Source organism: Cavia porcellus, unplaced genomic scaffold (genome assembly GCF_034190915.1).
Source record: "Cavia porcellus strain 051 isolate PalLab524CR breed Dunkin Hartley unplaced genomic scaffold, mCavPor4.1 scaffold_7, whole genome shotgun sequence".
Lineage (NCBI taxonomy): Eukaryota > Metazoa > Chordata > Mammalia > Rodentia > Caviidae > Cavia > Cavia porcellus.
In genome coordinates, this window is record NW_026947490.1 from 93,920,994 (window position 1) to 93,943,645 (window position 22,652).

A 22,652-nucleotide genomic window follows, 5' to 3' on the forward strand; every position below is an offset into this window, starting at 1 on the left:
TTACATTTTTCTGATGATTACTGATGCTAAGCACTGTATCGTGTACTTGGCCATTTTTTATGTCTTCTTAGGAAGGTACTTTAAATGCCAGTCTCATTCTACAAGTTTTATTGATGACAGGTTTGAGAGTAGTGAATCAGAGGCAGGGGCCATATTTTTAATGAAACTACTTAGCATTTAAATATTGTTTCTCTTTGAAAGTAGCTTTACACACCCATTTTTCTTTTATAAAACTAAGCACATTACTGAAGAGTAATTAGTTCCTTCACTTTTAAAATAAGGAAACTTAGACCCAGATGAAACAAAGACATGTGCCTAAGATCAAATAGAAAGTTATCAGCAGAATTTCACTAAAATTTGAATTTCTATCCTCTTTTATACTGTAAGTTTTTATTTGAGCTCTTAATCTCTCTCTTTTTTTTTCATACTAGGATCAAAACTCACGACTTTACACTTGTCAGGCAGGCACTTCTGCTGCTGAGTTAAATCCCTGGCCCTTGAGTTCTTAATCTTACTATAAAAACTTCTATGCATTTTAAAATAGACTTTAATGTTTCTTGATCTCAAACAGCAAATATTTCACAGACAGTTCACATGAAAAATTTGTGCCTTGGCACTAGAAATGGAATACTCGTGGCAAATTTATCCCTCTGGAAAAAAATCAGAAAGATATTATCAGGGGCTCAAAAAGGGAATAATATTTTTTTCTACAGAAAATTAAAGTTGCTTGTATTGAATGTCTTTGTCTTCAAAGTTAAAAAGAATATAGAAAGGAATAGCAAATAATATAGAAATATGAGTACACGTCTCACACAATTGACCAATATGGACATGTTCCATTTTTCTTATGTAGAATATGAAACTAATAGATCTCTTGTTCACCTTTTATATCCTTTAATGACACAAAATCCAGATTTTTTGATCCGGAAGCTGCAGGGTGTGAAGTCACACAGACCATGTCTAGACAGAAAGCCTCTTCCAACTCCAGTGGGCGATGTCTCAATTGAAAAAGTTTATCTTCCCAACAAGCTTTCTGCCCAGGTGAAACAGCACCAGTTCCCAGTATCATGCTGGTGGACTTCCTGAGGTAATCGCTGAGGAATTATTTGCCTCCTATTTCTAGAACTTTCCTTCTACAGCTTGAGGCAGCATCTTGGCTGGTGCCGGCTTCACAAAGGGGTTGAGTAATGGTTCTTCTTCATTTCTTCACTGCTCTACTTCTTCACTTGGTCCTGGGAAAGGGAGAGGGAGAGGGAGAGGGAGGGGGAGGAGGAGCGGAGGGGGAGGGAGAGGGGGAGGGAGAGGGGGAGGGGGAGGGGGAGGGGGAGGGGGAGGGGGAGGGGGAGGGAGAGGGAGAGGGAGAGGGAGAGGGAGAGGGAGAGGGCTTTCAGCAAGAGCAGCAACGTAGCTGTTGTTTGGGCAAAGTGGAAAAAAATGGCTCTTTCCCTTGTTTATTCAAGCTCCTCAGATGAGCTCTTCTGCAGGTAAGAGCTGGCTTAGCATGTGAGGAGACTTACAGGGAAACTGAGGTAATGTGAGACCTCAGGGGCTCTTGTTGTTCATGTGAGTCCTCGGGGGCTTCTGTTGCTCTCGAAAGATAAATATTATTTTGTATGCAAGCCTTGTATGTGGCACAGAAACTGATGAATGACTCATTGGTTGTTGGAAAGTGAACAAACTTGCCGAATGACATAGTTCTGTCTGTCTGTCTGTCACTTCCTCCTCTGTGTGTGTGTGTGTGTGCGCGTTTTCTCCTTTGAGCAATCTTTCTGTTTCACTCATATGTTGAATTGCATCTTTTTCCCCTTAAAATCGTCAAATTCATTTTAAAATTATTTCCACCACTGATTTTTTTGCATTTTTATATGTGGCTGAAAAAGAAGTACAAGTTGAACCCAAATATTGATAGTTAGGGACTCTGAGGACTAGAAGACAAATCGGGACCATGTGAAAGAGATAGTCAAAACAATCTTCTGTAGAAAATTAAGGGATATTGACAAAATTATTATGCTTTTTCATTATTTAGTGAGTATTTTATTAGTTTCTGTAGTCAAATCCATGTAGATAAGACCTCACGTATTCACTACAGTATGTAGCCCTGTTACCCCTTTACAAATGAAAAAAATTAAGTATAACATTCTAAACCATTCAACATGACCATTAATTTTTGATAATGCAGACTAAACACTGGAAACTTGGATACTTTTTCCAAAGTTGACAACACAGCTAAAGTTTTCAAAAATTCAAATTATATATACTTATATTAATATCAATATTTATATTTATATAAAAAGATCAGTAATAGCAGCATGTTATACATCAAGAGCAGCAAGACATTTTCCAGGTTCAGTAGTCATTAAAATTATTGTGCTTCACCTTTGGTTATTAAGATGTTATACATGCATGTACAATCATAAAATTATAATTTGTCCTGATAATTATGTGATCTTATTTTACTTCTCTATGTAACTCATTTCTCTTTCTTCTACTTGGATTCCACTTTTTTTGTGTTTATGTGATTCACTTCAGCGTTTTGGTTGGGTATTAGAGAGGAATTATGGATCTGAGGTGGGAAAGTCTCTTTTAGGGCTCATGTGTTCAGCATCTGCAGTCTGATAAATGGGAAAGGGGGACCCAGTAACATCATGGTCAAGGCGCTGGGGTACTTCTTGAAGTTCTTATTCTTTTATATATGTCTGCCTTGTATGTCCGTATCCTTATCTGTGCTTGTTTCCATGTCTCTTTTAACACCTCCTTTTTTTTTTTTTTATGTATCACCTATCAGCTTGTCACCAGGTGAAACACTGCAAGGAGCCTGCCATATAAAAAGTTTTAAGTATTTTTTAAATGTGGTCTTCAGAAGGAGTGGAAAGGCTACTCCATAAATAAAAATATTTGGAAAGACTCTGGAGAAGATTGGTTTCCCTAAAATAGCTCACATGCCAAGATGAATGGCAAAAAGAATCCAAGAAATTCTCCAAATATCCAATAGTCCTAAGTGGGAAAAGTTCTTATTGGTATCAATTGTTAAAGATATTTAAAATTATACAGTGATCTATAAATCTCAGCATAAAGTAAGAATCTGATTTTTAATTCAGAATTTAAAGGTCTATTGATACTTGTGGTCTAACTACTTCTTTAATAACATGAATGGTGCCCTCCACACTATTAACAATACTTTGGCTATTGATATTTGTCCCTAAGAACTTTGGGTGATTGCTATTTTCCCTTCCGTGAGCACTCTCATGATAGATACAGTCAGCAACCTGCTGCTGCTGGGTAACTGACTTGTTTATCAGGGTAGCAATTACCATTGCCAGCTCTCATCTTGTGTGGGCTTGGCAGACATTAACATTAAGCACCTAGAAGGCACTTCCTTCTCCAGAGTAACTTCAGGGAAACAAGCACCGTGTCGCAACTGGCTGAAGTTGGAATTAACTCCAACTCTGTCTGCGGTTCAAAATAAGTGAAGACTAACTGGCCCGGGCAAGTTTTCCGTATTTTTGGATTGATCTCCTTGCATTCATTCTGTCTCTCTAAATTTAGCAATGTGATATGACACAAACAAGGCTTTCATGCACACCACGTCACCCAGGAGATTTGGGGATTTTCTAATTGGTCTGCCTTGGCAACTCTGCAGCACTTTCCACTGGCCCATACTCGGGAATCTGGTGGGAAGGGAAGGTAGAGACCAGCGTGCCTAGGCAGTCCTCGCAAGCGCAAGCGAGGGCTTCTCTTCCTGTGGTCTGAGACCCAGACTCAGGACAATTCAAATGAAAACCTTCAAATGAATGCTCCTAGAGTAAAATGAAAACTGAATCTGCTTGCTAAGTCTCAGCAGGGCCCCAAAGATATCAAAGGTCAAACTGAAGGGCTATAGGCAGAAAAGGCCTTTCGCTTCCCAGCCTAGCTGTGCTTTCCGTGGTGTTCATGGAAAGTAGCACAGAAGGGCTCAAGTAGGTCACCTCTGCCTCCTGCTGCATTGAATCCCACCCCGGCCTTTCCCTGTGGTCATCCCACAGAGGAACTGCTCCAAACCAAGCACAGAGGTGCTGGGAAACCCCTGGGACTTAGCACTTTAATGGGTAAAGGCAGTTACAGGGATTTGGAAAAACTAAGAAGTAAGTGTTTATGATTATGGTCCTTTAACTCATGTATATATATTTTGTCTCTCTAATAGTACCCAAGATAATTTTATCACCTAAATGAAGAAGTCGGTTGAGGCTATTTGGCATAAAACACATAGCAAAATTTTTCATACTCTCTCTCGAAAAAAAAATCAAATGTTACAGAAATGTGTAATAGAAAATGAAGATCTTCTCCCTCATTGCACCCCTTAGAAATAAGTTTTGATAGCAACTTGTCTTATATAGTTAAATTTCACCCACAGATTATCCATCTGCCTATCTGTCATCTACTGTCAATTTTTATAAGAATTAAACCTTCCTTACACACTTACAAAATTTTTTTTATTCTATTCAACAGTATTCCTTTTCATGTCTATTTATAAAGATATTTTATTCTGTTTTTAGGACTAGGTTTCCTCAAAATTATTTTATAGATAGAAAGAAGCAAAGAACACACATGCTTCCCTTTGTCTTCCGAACCACAGCGAGGCTTTGGTTTTTGAACTATTTTTAAAGCTTATAGAAGTGTACACATACGTCCTCGTGTACTTCTGCATGTTTTATTTTTTTACACAGATAGCATTGTACTAGGTAGCTGTGCATTTTGGTTTTGAAAGTTAACACTAGAAATGTTCTTTCAGTATATTCCAAGCACATTTAACCTGAAGGTGAGAGGTCACCTCCAAGGGGAGGACAGAGTCTGTGGCCATTTGGCTCATGCTGCGCGAGCTGCTTGGCCTACCATGAATGTCCAATTCACAGAAACCTTGAAGACACTCTGATCCAGTCAGAAAACCTGGAGAAAAGCTATCCCTACAGCCCCGCTGCGGAACAGACTTACAGGAAACTTCCTTCAGAGGATGTAGCGTCAGGATCCCCATATGCACTTCCTCTGGTGTCAGAATGCAGAGATATCTGTTCAGGGATGTAGGAACCTTGTGGTACTCTCCAGTCTACAGAGGATTGTGTATCTGGATGGAGAAGAAGGAAGGGGTGAGAGAAATCAGCTGACCTGAACGTTGCTGAAATTCTTCCAAATGTCCAGCAACCGATGAAATATATCCAATAATTTTTGGAGCAGAAAATCAAACTTTGATAGCAGAAAGGATATTCTTAGCAATTAGTAAGATTAATAATACAGAATCTTAGATACTTGTGCCCTTTTAGTACATTAAAAAGTTATCTGTGTATGTAAGGTGAAATAGACAATAATATTAAATACTGTAGTGTATATATTTGAACCCTTCTCATTACATTGCAGTTTGTCTAAGATATCTACTCTATAATATCTCCCAAACACTTTCTCTATTGCGATATTTGGTTCATAATTTTTCACTGCTAGAAAAATGAAACAATGCACATTACTGAATCTGAGCATAATTTCAAGTCATTAAAAACAAATGAAACATTTCAGAAGACTTCTAATCATAATTTTATGCTTAATAAAAATTAAAACCAATATATTATAGCTTTGAGTAAGATCTAAAGCCTACCTACTAGAGAAACTTCAAAGGTCAATACATCTCAGGAAGGCTCTAACTTATGACAAGAGACATTTATTATGCACCGACTTTACGGCATTAAAGTGTCACCCGCAGGATTTATGGTTTTTGTGAAACGTGTGCAATTTCTTTGGGGAATTTGCCTCATCCCAAAGGGCAGGGATTGTAGAAAGGAAGCCTTTTATTAGGCTTTACTTTTAAAAAATAAAGTAGTGCGGAATCAGGATGACTGTAGTCCTTATCCTACAGCAGCTGCCACATAAATCAGAACAAACTGGCCATAGTAAGCTGCCGTGCACAAGCTCCCACAAACTGGCAACTGATCATCCCCTCTCTTTTATTTTTGCATAAACTGTTTACAGAAAAGTATGTGGCAGAGTGTCCGAGAAGAGTGACATTCTAATCCCTAATAATTCTTAGGAAATGTAATTGTAGGAAGCCATTTCATAAAGTGCTTCCAATCTTATACAAAGCTGTGTAAATCACAGAATGCCATTTGGACAACAGAACTCTAGCTGGGAGTGCAGCCCGTGCTGCCTCTGGAGCTTCCCAAAGGCATTCGTTGATTCCCTGATGGATCCTTTGCTTATTCAGGCTGCCTAAACCTTGCCAAAAGCCTTCAGTTGTTTCCAGAGAATTGGGTGTAATCTTGCCCCATTGACTGTGCCAAAACTTGTTTCTGAATATTAAAGGCATCTGCCTTTCATAAGAAAACCCAACTTTTTGCTTCTGACTCACTGGCACAGAAAGTTGTAGATGCCTAAACTGAAGTGATGGCTTGCTGTCCTTGGGTGACAACAGGCTCTCTCTCTGTTAAAAACTAAAAACCTATGTAACAGATGGCAATAGTCCTGCTGAAAAGTGTAAACTTCCTCTCGACAAGAGCCCTTTTGGATGACAGACGACCAAGTGAGCACCGTATGTGATTTATCCACAATTTCCAAAGCTAGTGAGGACCAATGGGAGGATCCTCTTGGATACGAAGTATCTGTGTTCCTACTGCAACTTGCACACGACAATAAAAGAATCATAGTTTATATTTGTAAAAGACACATAAAATAAGTAAGAACAGTCTTAAAGATGCACAACTGTGAACACAGAACACGTTAATTTTTCTTACTGCTGTTCATTGTACTCAGAGAACCAGAAGCCCAGATGAGGGACGGACACTCTGACTGGGTTGTTACTTCCATGGATCCCCGTCACTCCAAAATGTTGCCAGCCTTAGCCCTCTCTCACTGTACCATCCTGGCTCCCGGATCTCTCACTTGGATGACGTTTGTGGCTCCTTCGTTTATTCTCCTGATTCTACTCTGATCTCCCTTAATTTATTCCTTCAGACCACTGTCCAATCATGATGCAACTATCACCTACATCTTTTGTTTTTGTACTAGGAATCAAACTTATGACCTTGTGTTTGCTGGGCAGGCACTGTGTCACTAAGCTATATCCCTGGCTGCACCTGTGCCTTTACTGTCCCTCACCACGTGTAACTTTGGGAGTTTCTTCATTACTCACAGAATAAAGCTCATCTAAGGTTCTTAATGTCATCTCTGTCTGCTCTCCAGACCCAGTGCCATGCTCGCATCACACACTGTGCTGCTAAGTGTGCATTCTTCACGTTAAAAGTTCTTTGTGGGCACTGTGACTCTGTGGGCATGGCCCTTTCACCTGAAATGTCTTCCGGTATCTCTGGTCTGGGTTAACGACCACTTATCTATTGAGATTCTACTTACACACTACCTTTTCCAAGCCTCCGTCCCTGGCCCACCATCCACCTGCGCAGGTAAAGTACACAGCCCTTTTCTGGGCCTCCTGCTTGTGCAGGTTTGGCTCTCGTTGGACTTAGTGTATGGTAACATGATAATTGCTGTGGTCTGAATGTTTGTGGCTTTCTAAAATCATATGTTGAAAATCCCCAGAGTGCTATGATTAAGAGATAGGGCCTTCAGAGGTGATTGGGTTGTGAGGCACTCAGTCTCATGAATTAAATTACTATTTTTTAATTTTTTTTTTTTGAGACACGGTCTCACCAGGCAGTCAAAGCTGGTCTTGAATTCATTATGTAGCCCAAACTGGCCTCAAATTTGTGGTGATCCTCCTGCCTCTGCCTCCTGAGTGCTGGGATTACAGGCATGCACCACTATGCCCAGTTTAAATTACAGTTCTTATAAAAGAATCCCAAGGAGATTATATATTCCTTCTATTATCTGAGGATGCAGCAAAATGGAAGGCAGAAAATTAGCCCTCACCTGACACCAAAACTGTCGGCACTTTAATCTGGGGCTTCTTAGCCACCAGAACTGTGAGCAATAAATTTTTGTTGTTTATAAATTACCTAGCCTAAGGCATTTTGTTATAGCAACCTAAATGATCTGAGATAGTAAACTAATTAGTATGTATCTTCTAGTCTGTGACAAGCTTGAGCACATAAACTATGACTTACCGAAAATATAGCACCACATTTGATATATTTTGAATCTAATAAATGTTTGATGCATTAATAAGTGAGGTTGAATAGGTAAAATGGTTACAAGAAGGATTTATATTTATATTATATTATAAAATTTATAGCAAGTTTTATAATAAAGTTTATAATAGATTTCATTTAAGGTTATTTAAGACTTATAAGAAGCATATAATTAATAAGTAAGTAGAATTACTAAAGAATTAACTTATAGACTGAAAGATACTTTAGAAAACATCAGATTCAACATTTTTCTTTTATAAATAGAGACACAAAACCCTGGAGAAATTACTGTCTCTCTCAGTCCCCACAATATAGTAACAATTTTTTTTAACCTTTGAACAGATCCATGCATCTATAATAAAAATTGAGATCTGTAAAGTATGTATTTCATTATTTATGCTTAGATAAATAACATAATTCCTTGCTGATCCATTTAGCCATACACATGTACCAAATGAAATTAAAACAACGCGGCTAATACTGCACAGGGTTCCTTGACCACTATGTATGTACAACTAAGGAAAATGTATTAACCTCTAGGAATTTCTGGAACCACCAATTGGAGCATAAAGAGTCCCAGAACTGCTCTCCCTAAAGAGGAACAAGGAAAAAGATGCTCAGCACTACTAGGAGGCAATACTTTGGTTTTCAATATGAAAGGGATTGACAAGTTCATTAGTTTGTCTTTTTCTTTACTGAAGTGCTCCTGCTATCTAAAACCCTCCACATTATAAAGCAATGCTCAGCTCTGAAGTCAGCAGTGCCACAACCCATAAGCCTTGATAGCATTTCATTAGAATCTTTCTGTCCTGGAGACACAGAGCAAGAGTCATGTGACCGTGACTCCCTGGGGTGTGAAGAGTATTCATATACATAGATGTTTAAAGGTATGGGTGTGTGGTGCCAGGACTGGTCACTCATGTGCTGATTACCACATGTGAATGTGCAGGAAAAGGTTCTTCCCTTCTCTGAACTCCCTTTACAAGTTGTATTACACTGGAAAGAAATTCGGGCAAAGAAGCCGTCAAACTGCCCATAATAATGTCCTATGGTGAGAGTTTTATCTGGTATTTAATAATTGTCCACCAACCTCTCCAGTACTAACTGTTTACATTCTTATGGCATTAAACTTAAGATCACCTAGGGTATAAAGGTCTGAGGGGAAAGGCCAAGACACTACAAATTTGTAGTCCTGGGTTATTTTCTTAAATCTACTAATTACCTACTGGGTAACTTTGAGAAAACACAGCCTGTTAATGGTTAGCCATTTCAGTTTCTCTGCCATAAAATAAGTTGTAAATTATCTACACCTTTGCAAAAGTTCTAGAGAAATAAATGTTCAAATGAAAGGTATCGTACAAGTATGACATGGTTGTACAAAGTTGGAAAGCATTCTGATCTCCACGTACAATCTGCGTGATGTCTGGCTCAGCGAGAGGGTCTCTGCCAGATAACTCATCTTATATTTGTAGTTCTTTGAGCTACTCAAAAGAAAAATGTCTTTTATAAATCTGATCTGTTTTCTTAAGATAATGAGCTACATTTGTGGGTGTGACACAGCCCTGTCACGTTAAAACACTTGGCAAAAACAGGAGGGTTGACTGAGAGTCTGTTCATTTCGCCCGTATCTCATCCATCATGAGCGTGGTCCCTGTCCTCTTGCAGGTTGCAGTCTCTGTGACTGGTTAGAGCTGACAAATGGAATACATTTCTACCCAGTAATACATTTAAGATATTTGAGAATTTTGGGTCTTTTAGAATAACCTGCAATTTGAATTAAGAGGTATCAAGGACTTCAAAGACCCTGAGATACATCTTGATTTAGGAGGAACTAGCTGCTGAGTTTAAGAAGGCATTGGAAGAGAGAGTGGGCCACAATGGACTCAAAAAGCCATGCCTTCCACATATGGATATTTCTGCCTCACAAAGAATCTTTGCTTCAACAAGAGACAGAATTCTTTCAATCCTGGTACCAAAAAAAAAAAAAAAAAAAAAAAAAAAAAAAAACAGAAAAAAGAAAGAAAAAGAAAAGAAAAAAGAGACAGAATTCTGTGTTTTACCACCAACACAGGCATGGCAAAGTCAAGCTGGACTCTAGGGACTCAAGAATTCTGGAACCAGAGGGCAGAGGGTAATAAGGTCATGGAATTTGATGGCCCATGGAATTTGGTGTTTCCTAAGTTCTAGATTGAAAATGAATCACAAGAAATGGGCAACTCATAATGCTTCTTGGGAGGTAGATGGTGGGTGTGTATTCTTCTGTCTCCACAGTCATAAGCTTCTCCCCTTGAGTGAACCATAGTTCACGTGGTGGGTGTTTTCCATTCTGGAGACCCTGTGGAATCAGACCTTTGTTATTTGCCCTCATCTCCCCAGAACCTGCCTTGGCCTCAAAATATTTGTTAAACAACAAATACGTAAACATCGCTTTATTGTTCTTCATTTGATACGTTAAAAAATCGATACCCTACTTACTTATAAGAACTTCAGAAAAGTTCTTTTCCCATGCTAAAGCTCCCTGCAATCCAAATGGACAAAACAGTTCCACTTTAATTTTTAAGTATCAGAAAAACGCCATGACCACAGTTCCTATGTTCCCTCCTATCTCCTCAGGGCCTGCGTTGCTCATTTATATGCAATTTGCTGCCTGCCTGGGTCAGTGGCTTTAGTCAGGAGGCTCTGACAGTAACTCAGAACCATCAAAATCCCAGAACTGCAGCTGGGGTCTGGAGGAGCACCTGGGGGTTGGTGTGCTCGAGGGCCACACTGGTTAGGCACCACGCAGAGTGGTCGCCTGCTTTGGGCAGCACATCTCTGGCCTTATCAGTTCAGTTTAGCATGGAAACAGCAACGCCTGGGAAAGCCAGTAGACAAGTCCAGATGACGAGGGAGATTATAAACCAGATAACTTCCGCCTTGGTATTTGAAAACCACACAGTATTTTACAACATTCCTGCCTATTAACTGCTGGGAAGGACACTATCTTATTGCCTTTGGCATAATGGAACCAATCTTTCCACTTAGAGGCCCTGTGTCGCTTTGATCGAGTTCAAAAGATGCGGGGAATGATGACTCAGGACCTTGGGAACCAGACTGAAGAATCTCACAGACATACCCAAAAGCTTTTTGGGGGAATGTTGTTTGTTTCTTTTACTGACGCATCATTTTGATAAATAATTCCTATAGTCTGCGCACTTATCAAATTCCTCACCCAAATATTTGCTATTTATAAAATAATCAAGGAAACAGGCTTGTGTTTATTATTCCTCAATCAGCAGCAGTTTGATGAATTAAAAACAGTCTTACTTTTTCCGTTTTCCTCTCCCTTCACCAGCCTCTTGTAAAAGCGCCAACAGCACACACCCAACTCTCTCTTAAAACAGTAAAAACAAAAACTACAAGTGACCTCCCTGAACTGCACACTGCCTCCGAACAGGTTAGAGCTGGGCCCTCAGCCAGGCCCCCGAAGCACCAGAGGTAGATGTTTGGAACTGACCGAGATGGAAAGGAACACAGTCCATGTGTGTTTCCGGCTCCCAGGGGCCTCAGCGTCACCGCAGAGTTTGGACGTCTGACCAGTTTCCTGACTTGAGAGTCTCTTACTTTAAACACGAGAGACTGGCCCTGCAGAGGAAAGGACAGACACACGCAACTGTCTGCTTCTGGCTCCACTGGCCGCCACTCTCAGGACGGCTCCTCCAGACAGGATTTAAACAGAACTATTTTGATACAGACAGTGCTTATAGCTGCTGTCCTGAGGGAGGGGAATGGGAGGCCATGGGTCTACTGGGATCTTGGAGTGAAGAACTCCTGTTCTGAGCAAGTCCTGGATATGTGGCTTCCAGGAACGCCTGGTCACTAGTAGCGACACGGCAGGCTCAGAAAACCCTTTTAAGGCAAATTCCCCTCTGCATTGTATTTAAGTGGTTCTATTTATATCCTGTGCATGTTAGACAAACACATCTAAATCCCTGTTTTCAAAAGACAAACTTGCATTATCGTCATGAGAGGGAAATCAAAGAATTCTAAGGGATCACTTCATTTTTTAAAATTTTATTTTAAAGAGGATAAAACTAAACATAACAAAACAGAACAAAGCAGATCAGAAGACAACAATGTAAGTGACACAGATTTCAGAGCAAGACAACAGGAGATCTACCTGTTGGCTACCACAATGTCTCTTGCTTTCTTCTGAATAGTTGTCCATGTCTTCACACACAATGATTTCATACAAAACAAAATAGTATTAAACTCATCAGAACAGAGTGATGAAGACATTATAAGCCTTCAAAAGCAGACAATGGGGAAGTCAACAATGACTGCCATAATGTCTCTCATTCTCTTCAAAATAGCTGCCCATACCTTCATGTATGTTGAAATTAAACAACAACAACAAAAACTAAAATCACTTGAGCAAAGAATAACGACATTACTAGATTTCACAGCATGATGCTACAGAATCAACACTGGGTACCTTAATGTCTCTTTTTTTTTTCAAACGAGCTCTTCATTTTATCATGCATAACATGATCGATTCTCGAAAACTGTTTAGGAGAAATTCTACGTTTGTATAAGCCTCTACCTCTATATCTGTATTAGAGGGAAAAACAAAACAAAACAAAGCAAAACCAAACAAAACAAATTCCTAGAAAAACATGAATCAAAAAACACAAATAAATAACAATAGCAAAGAGCCCAAAACATTGACAATATAGGCCTTCCAAATAAGGTGATAGAAGCATAACTAGGATTGTTATTTTACATAATGATCTTCAAGAGATCCTCAGACCACCATACAATAGCATGCACAATTGTTCCAATCCTATTAATGTTAACTATTTTGTTCCAAGAACTTATAGAATTTGTAGCACAATCATCTTAGCTATCCTGTGTGTTTATATAATTTTAGATATTTTTTCTTTTCCCTTCTTTTCCCTGAGATGTTATTTTTCCCCTTAAGCAGATTCTTATTCTTTCACTGTATTTATTGAGTTTTTTGTATCTTATGAACACTTACCATTTCTTATACTAGGGAAACTATACAGTATTTACACATGTGAGTTTGATTTATTTCACTTATGAATATGGTCTCAAGTTGCATCCATTTACTTATAAATATCTCAGTGTGATCATTCTCTATAGATCATATCTTTTTGTATAAAAATACCACATTTTTTTTTATCATTCCTCACTTGATGGGCATTTAGGTTATTTCCAAGATCTGGCTATTACAAATTGTGCTGCTATAAACATTGGTGCACATATATCACTGTGGTATAATATTTTCAATTCTTCTTGGAATTTGCCTAGAAGTGGAATAGCTGGGTCAAATGGGACTTCCAATCTCAGCTTTTTGAGGATCCTCCAGACTGACCTCCACAGTGATTGCACATGTCTTCACTTCCACCAACAGTGCAGGAGAGTTCCTTTTTCCCCACAGCCCCTCCAGCATTTGTTGTTGGTCGTTTTCTTTATCCTGGCCATCCTTTCTGGAGTGAGATGGGATCTCAGTGTGGTTTTAATTTTCATTTCTCTAATGATCAATGATGCTTAACATTTTTTCATGTATTTATTTGTCATTTGTATTTCTTCACCTGAGAAGTGTGTATTCATCTCAGATGCCCATTTTTGGAATGGCTCTTTGAATTTTGGGGATCTGATTTTGTTTAATTTTTTATATGACCTGACAGAGGTCCTTTGTCTGAGGAACAGTTCACTAAGATTTTTTTTCCCAATTTGTGGGTTTTCTTTTCACTATGCTGGAGATTGTTTTCAATTTGCAAAAATTCTTTAAGAGATGTGATCTCTGTTACTGATTCTGTGAAATTTCATGTGCAGTTTGATTTTTGTTCGTGAATTCTTTACCTACTCTACATCTTCAAGATTTCTACCTACTTTGTCTTCCAACAGATTTAGCGTTTTCTGTTTTAATATTTAGATCTTTAATCCATTTAGACTTCACTTTTTAGTACATGGTGATAGGCATGGGTCTAGTTTTAGTTTTTGGCATATGGAGAGCCAATTTTCCCAGTACCATTTATTAAAGAGACTGTTGTTCTTCCAGTGACTGTGTTTGGCCCCTTTTTTAAAGATAAGGTGGCTGAGTGTGTTTGTAGTTGTAGTTGTAGCTTCGAGTCTATTCCACTGATCTTCAGGTCTGTTTTTATTCCAGTACCATGCTGATTTTATCACAATAGCTTTGTAGTATAACTTCAAGTGAGGGATTGTGATGCCTCCTGCCTTGCCTTTGTTGCTTAGAATTGCCTTTGCTATTCTAGGTCAATTCTGGTTCCAGATGAATTTTAGGAATGATTTCTTTAGATCTGTGAGGTATGCTACTGGATTTTGATTGGGATTGCATTAAATCTGTATAACAATTTGGGGAAAATGGCCATTTCCACAATGCTTGTTTCCTCTCCATGAACAAGGGATGTCTCTCCATTTTCTGAGGTCCTCTTTAATTTCTTTTTTCAGGGAATTATAGTTTTCTCTGAATAGATCCTTTACCTCTTTTGTTAGATTGATTCCTAAATATTTCATTTTTTGGATGCTATCGTGAAGGGTGAGGCTTCTCTTATTTCTCTCTCAGGGATTTTATATTTGTGTAAAGGAATGTCATTGTTTTTTGAGTCTTGACTTTGTATTTAGCAACATTACTGAATTTATTATACCAGGGAGTTTTTCAATGGAGTTTGGGGGGGGTCTTCTATGTAGAATATCATGTCATCTATAAATAATGATAATTTAACTTCTTCTTTTTTATCTTTACTCTTTTTATTTCTCTCTCTTGTCTAATTGCTCTGGCTAGAATTTTCAGCCCTATATTGAATAGGAGTGGTGATAATGGACATCCTTGTCTTGTTCCTGATTGGTAAGTGCTTTCTTTCAGTTTTTGGCCATTTAATATGATGCTGGCTGTTGGTTTGTCACAGATGGCTTTTATCATATTGAAGTAAAGACCATCTATTCCAATTTTCTGTAAGGTTCTTATCATGAGTAATTGTTGGATCTTATTAAAAGCTTTTTCTGCATTTATAGAAATGATCATGTGATTCTTATTTTTGGCTCTATTGATATGGTGCATTACATTTATTGATTTCCATATGTTGAACCATCCCTGCATGCCTGGGATGAATCCCACTTGGTCGTGGTGTATAATCTTCTTAATGATTTGCTGCACTGTTTGCCAATATTTCATTGAGATTTTTTGCATCTCTGTTCTATGGAGATTGGCCTGTAGTTTCCTTTTTTTGGTTGGGTCTTTCTCAGGTTTTGGTGTTAGAGTAATATTTGCTTCCAGGAATAAATAAGGAAGGATTGCTTCCCTTTCAATTTCATTGAAAAGTTTGAGGCATGTCAGCATTAAATCTTCTTTGAATTTCTTATAGAATTCCACAATGAATCTGTCTGGACCTGGGCTTTTGTTTGTTGATAAGGATTTAGTTACATTTTTAATTTCATTAATTGAAATTGGGTTAGTCAGCAGTTTTACATCTTCTTGATCCAGCTTTGGTATTTCATATGTTTCTAGGAATCTGTCCATTTATTCTGTGTTATGAAGCCTATGAGAGTAGAGGTTTTCAAAATAGGTGTTGATGATCTTCTGTATTTCCACAGGGTCTGTGGTAATTTCACCCTTTTCATTCCGTCTTGCATGAATTTGACTTTTTCTTTCCTTTTTTAAAAATAAGGTTGGCTAGCAGCTTATCAATTTTATTTATTCTTTCAAAGAACCAACTCTTTGATTCATTGATTCTTTGTATTGTTTTCTTAGTCTCTATCACATTGATTTCTGCTCTGACCTTTATAATTTCCTCCCTGCTTTTGGCTTTGGGCTTGACTTGCTCTTCTTTTTCTAGATGTTTGAGGTGTAGCATCAGATGGTTTATTTGCGTTTGTTCTGTTTTCCTGATGTGGAAATTCACCACAATAAATTTTCCTCTGAGGACTGCTTTCATTGTGTCCCACAGGTTCCAGTAAGATAAATTTGCATTTTCATTTGCTTGTAGATATTAATTTCTTCTTTAATTTTTCTCTGTGACACACTGACTGCTCAGGAGTGTATTATTCAATTTCCATGTGTTTGTGGTGTTTTTTCAGTTTCTTTCATTATTAATTTCTAGTTTCATGGTGCTATGAGCTGATAACATGCTTGGGATAACTTCAATTCTTTTGCATTTACTTAAGTATGTTCTGTGGGCTAGTATATGGTCTATTTTAGAGAATGTCCCATGTGCTGCTGAGAAGAACGTATATTCTGATTTTATTGGGTGGAACACTCTGTATACGTCCACCAAGTCCATTTGTTCACAGGTGTGATTGAGTTCTGTTATTTCTTTGCTGATTTTCTGTCTAGTTGATCTGTCCTTTTGTGTCAATGGTGTGTTAAGGTCTCCTGCTATAATTGTGTTATTGCTTATTTGATTTTTCACTTCTGTTAATTTATCTCTTTTGATCATTCTTGGCTTGAAGTTCACATTGTCTGCAAACAGAATAGCTATCTCTTCTTTTTGGGGGGTTCCTGTTGCATGAAGTATTGTTTTCCATCCTTTGACTTTCAGTCTATGAGTTTCCTTTTGGGTTAGATGGGTTTCTTGTAGACAGCATATGGTTGCATGTTGTTTCTTGATCCATTCTGCAGTCTGTTTCTTTTAATTGGTGAATTGAGGCCATTTCCATTAATGGTTATAACTGATATATATTGGTTTATTTTTGACATGTTATCTTTCTGCTGTTGATTCTTTACCTTTCTATTCTGTTTAAATGTTTGCCTTGCTTAGTGGTTTATTTCCTATGTCTATCTAGAATGTTTTTCAATATTCTTTGCAAAAGTTGGTTTGGTAATCATGAAGTTCTTCAGCTATTCTTTGTCATAGAAGTATCTTATTTCTCCATCAGTTTTGAAAGACAGTTTTCAAGGTACATCAGTCTGGTTTGGAAGTCATTTTCCTTTAGGATCTGAAATATTTCACTCCATGCTCTTCTTGACTTCATTGTTTGTGTTGAGAAGTCTGCTGCAATTCTGATAGATTTTCCTTTATAGGTGATCTGTCTCTTCTCTCTAGTAGCTTTTAATATTCTGTTCTTATGTTGGATTTCTAGAATGTTGATTATCACATCTCTGGGTGTAGTTCAATTTTGGTTGTGGTTATTTGGAGTTTTATATGCTTCCCTGATCTGTATGTCAATTTCCATTCTCATGTTTGGGGAATTTTCAGCTTTTAGTGCTGTAAATAGCCTTTTGACGTCATTTGTGTTGTCACCTTCTTTTTCATTTATACCTATAAATCTTATGTTATTTTTCTTTGCATCATCTGGCAGCTGTTGAATTGTTATTTCCTGATTCCTTATTTTTAAAATATCTTTCCTTTCCTGTTCATTAGCTGCAATGTTGTCTTCAAGATCTGAAAGTCTATCTTCCCTTTCATTGAGGCAGTTTTGCCAACTTTTGATGAAATTTTTGATTTCCTGTATATCTCTTTGAATCTGCTTCATGCGTTCTGTTTTTTCTTATATTGTTCATTCAGGATTTCCATCTCTTTGCATTGTCCCTCTAATTTTTTAACTACGTCTTCTTTACATGTGTTCAACATTTCTTTCATTATATTTATCATTTCTTCTTTTACTTGGGAGATTATTTCTGATCTGAGTTCTTTTGTAGCTTCCCAGAGGTTTTTGGTTTTTTTTGTTTTTTTTTTTTTTTACTTCAGTTGTTATCATTTCAGGAATTTCAGGTGTATGGCTTATATTTTCGTCTATGTCCTTGTCTCCTAGGCTTGCTTGAGTTGGGCTGGAAGTTTGAGATTGCATTTTTCTCTTTTGTTTTGTCATTTTCCTGTATTTCCAGGTTTCGAGCAATGTTCCAGAGCTTCTCGCCTGCACTGAGAATCACCTGGCCCACTTTTGGTTCCCCAGGGCAGACTGTAGGCAACTGTTAGGAGCTTAGAAGTTGCTGGGCATGGCCTAATTAGGCCTGCAGGGACCTCCCATGTGTCCTCAGGCTTGGGATGCTGGGGTTGTTCTTACTGGCTGGGAACAACATTCTAAAGCTTCCTCGTGTGCTAGGAATCAACTCTAGGATCACTTCATTTAAAATAACTACAGTAGGGGCTGGGAATTTAGCTCAGTGGCATAAGCACCTGCCTTGCAAGCAGGCGGTCGTGAGTTTGATCCTTGGTACCGATAAAAATGAATAAGACAAAAAAATAAAATAAAATAAAATAACTACAGTTATCCTTTGTTAAACTAAAACCCTAGGTCAGCAATAATTTTAACTTTGCACAGAGTTGCCTCAAAGCTTAACATTTATTTTTGTACACATGTGGCCTCTTTAAAACTCTCCTACTGCTGAATCTCTTCATTGTTTTCCTGAGTATGTCACTAAACAGAATGGTTTCACCTTCCAGTAAAGATCTAGCACTGTGAGTTTTTCATGATCAACATTCTAGAAATCCAACATAAGAACAGAATATTAAAAGCTACTAGAGAGAAGAGACAGATCACCTATAAAGAATAGCTCCTATTCTTTATATTATGATGAACCGGCTTAAAAACAGGCCCTTGCCCACCACTGTGAGACTAGTGACTATTTTCTTCTGGGTTGGAATGGGCTCTTTCTATATGATTTAGCCAAGAGACGCCAATGTATGCAGCCTTACCTGGTAAATGTAAGCAGAATACCAGCTATGAATGTAGGCAGGAATTTTTAGAAAATGATACAATACATTGTCATAAGTAAGAATTCCATATCCAAGAATAAAATTTTCAGTGGATAATTTTATGATACCTGGAGGGATCTTAAAGGCAAGAGTCACCTCACGCCCACAAAGCAAAATCAGCCAGGGTAATGCAGTGGTAGCAATGAGGGCTCATGCTGTAGCCATAGGCAACCCCACAGCCAATCAGGGCAAGTGTGGAAGGGAGAATGTTTGCTTTCGATTTCAGCTTTATAAAACAACTAGCCCCTTAGGATGCTAAGACTAGCTCAGATCACTTTCTCTCAGAAAGTTTTCCTTTGAACCTCTTTGGGGAACCAACCTAGTTTATTCTTGCTGGAAGATATTTTGTTGTCTAGAATAGTGCATGCTTCCTTCTCACTGGGAAAGCTCATTCATATCTTTCCCACTATGCTATTAAGATTTCTCTTTCCAGTAAATTAAAAAAGAATAAGAAACCATTACTAATAGGTAGCCAAGAAACTTTTTAAAATTGAAATGCTACATTATCTGTCTTAAAATTTTCACGATAAAATAATGAGACCATTAGACCATGACTTATGTCTTTACATAATCACAATATCAAGTGTTATTTATGCACATAATTAGGGGTGAATAATATGTCTCTTAAATTTGTCCCTCCTCCAGTTAAACAGACTTTTTCATAAAGAACATCCACCACACACAAATGCAAATATGATAGAGAAAAAATGAGGGAAGTTCATATTCAAAGGATAACATGCAGATCTAGTTCACAGATTGGGTTTTCTGTTCATTCTTTGTTTTAACTGAGGGGAGGAGAAATGCAAATAACTGAACAACTTACAATTAAAAAGTGCATCTGAATTTGACTTTGATTATGGTGAATCCTATGTATTAATAGTGTCCATGATCATTTTCCATCTATCCTTAACTCAAACCTCTGTCTGGTTGGCTAGGACCTCACTAGGAAGAGGATTCATGAAAATGGGTTAGGCCAAATGGCAGAATTCTGCAAGAATAATCTTCTGGATAAAGGGCAGAAGTGGCAGAAAGTGCTGGATCAAGACTCAGGAACCATAGTCAAGGCGACCATTGTACTATATCATTTATTAATCCTTGGGAAATGCTTTTTTCATCCTGTTGCCTGGAGTTTTTTCTTGATAATTTAGACGAATGGTCTTAATGTCTAAATTTCCTGCTGGTACTGTAACTAAAACTCATGTATAAATAAAATTAGAACTTTATATTGCCAGAAGTCAAAAGAGCTCAAGTACAATTAATAATAACAATGGCTAAAAATGGATAAATCAGTCAAACTTAGGGAATTAAAATGTTAGAGCAGTTTGGGAGCAAATATTTAAATACTTTTAATTCAAGATTTTACCATTGTTTTTTCCTACAATTTATTTAAACATCCATTTCAAAATTTTTAAGGAAAGTTCCCAGTTGACTTGAGTCTATGCAGATTTGATCCTAAGCATTTGAACTTGACACGACTCAGTGATTTTTGAAATTCATATTATAGTTATTCAAGTAAATGAATAGTGTCATTTGGTTATTTGATGTGATTAAAAAAAGATTGGTCTTTTGAGAAACTGCTTCTGGATATCAATACTAAAATGAAAACACCGGCTAAAATCATAAAAGCAAGAAAATTAATTTCAGGGCATTGCAAACCTCTCTTGCTTCCTGAGCTCACCAGACTTCAGAAGATGGGAATTGTTCTCTTATGTCACTGTTCTCTGAAAGCTGATCCATTCAAATCCATATGGTGGACATCTTTGACTTGCATTCTGCTTACGTTTTTCAATGCCTCAGAAAATGGAATTTTCCTCCTTTTAATCCTCAAAACCAAACTCAAATAAAGCGTTTGGCCCACCTGCAGCTTCCTTGGAGGAACATAACTTTTTGATTCAATCCATAATTTTCGCATATTCTACAACCTACATATTCTCTTACTTTACTTTAAAATCCAAATCATTGTTGCTGTCTTTAACTCTCAGCCGGGACAGTGGAGGGAGGACTTTTTGTTGTTGCTGCTGCCCTGTATCATAAAATACCGGAAAACAGTTTCTTATTTCTTCAGTTTTACTGTCATCTAAAACTTTGTTAATTTTGTAGTGAGTTAACATGGTGCCATAGATTTGGAAAATCTAGAAACTTTTTTTTTAAGCCTTCACCAAGGAGAAAACTCTCTGCCTGCTTAACAATGAAAACCACAGCAAAGAAACAAAGTGTGAGTCTTACTGGTCTCTGACAGAGGTCCCTGGTGACATGGGGGGCTCAAAGGAGACGCTGTATGATATAATTGCTGTTAGCCGAAGAAGCCCTGACATAGTGTCCAAGCATGGGGTAGTCAACAAGCAGTTTGTGGGCAGACTTCTGGTCTCTGCCTCTTCCCTGTACAGTTACAACCTGGTATTTCCATGATTGTGTTAATTCAGTTCAACTCCCAGCTCAGCTTCCATGCTACACCAACATCCTTTGCTGCTTGCAAGTATCTTCCCCCACACCCATCACTACTTTACAAAGGACACAAACCATTACAGTAGTTTTATACTGAAAACAGGATGCAGTTGTATGAATATGTGATGTTATCATGTACTCGTGAATTCTTGGTTTATGCTCTATACATCCTTGAAGATGGAATATTTGCACCCCAGATAATTGCTGCACATCCTGTGAGACCTGGTCATGCCTCGTATGCTCTACAAAGCCACTGACTATGCCATCTCTGAGCTTCCCAAGCTATTGTGGTCACCTCTGCTGAAGCCTTTCAATAGATAATTACAGGCTAAACTCTATCCCCCTTCCTCAAATTCGCATCTTGAAGTGCCAACCCCAGTGTCTTAGAAAATAACTGATCTTTACTTTAAAGAGGCAAGTTAAAATGAGGCCTTAATGGGTGGAAGGAGCCAAATCTAGCATGATTTGACATCCTTACCAGAAAAGGGGAGACAAATTTGAGATGTGGACATGGGAAGAAGGCACTATTCACAAGCCAAAGAGAAGGGCTTTGGAAGAAACCCAATCTTAAACTTGCCGGTCCTTGATCTGGGGATTCCAGCCTGTGGACCTAGGAGACAATGACTTTTATTGTCTAAGCCACCCCTAGCAAACTAATACACAGCCCTGCAATTTATCTTAGCCATCTCTACATTTCAGACACACTTTAAAAAATCTGTTTTTCACTTCTTTATTCATAAAGCCTAGAAGAGTATCCGGTGAATGTGAAGAACTGTTTGTTGAATGAATAGTGAAAGAAAAAAAAATCTACCTGACTCTGATGATCATCTAATACTTGTTCCCTTATTTTTCTCCCTATTTATTTTCATTCTCTTTTGTCCCAACACTGTTGATTTGAACACTTGTCTTTGTCTCAACCTAAGTCTTTAATAGTATTAAGTTTATTCTTACCCTTTAGAAATGTCATATAGGATGACAGCAATGTATGGAACCAGTGTCCTCGCACTGGACACACACACAGCAATTGGCCTCTGTGGTTTTGCACCATAGCACTATGCTCAACCAATAGATGCCAGTGTACACAGACACACCCAGCAGAACCGTGACACGCATGGCCTTTTACTGGAACCAGACTGGGAACTCAGCATCACGGAGCCGAAATGCTGCAAAACGTAGCCTGTTTTGATCACCTTTCTCAAGTAGGTGACCAGAACAAGAGAGGAGGCAGCTCACACACTGACCACGTAAATGTCAGCTAGGGGTGGGCAGCACGGGAAACCGCCCCACATACGGAAGGAATTACCCTCCATAACACCCTCTTACATTCAGATTTCTCTTTATTTTAAACAAATGATGAAATACATTCATGTGAATAAAACATGACTATACC

The 22,652-nt window shown here is 38.1% G+C and overlaps 1 long non-coding RNA gene across 1 annotated transcript in view; it reads right to left on the bottom strand.

Moving 5' to 3' along the window:
* Window positions 1-2,028: 2,028 nt before the first annotated feature.
* LOC134477060 (uncharacterized) overlaps window positions 2,029-22,652 on the bottom strand; it is a 262,057-nt gene continuing 241,433 nt past the window's right edge. The window contains exon 4 of the long non-coding RNA XR_010048970.1: window positions 2,029-5,098. This is a non-coding gene — a long non-coding RNA (uncharacterized LOC134477060). The remainder of the gene's footprint in view (window positions 5,099-22,652) is intronic.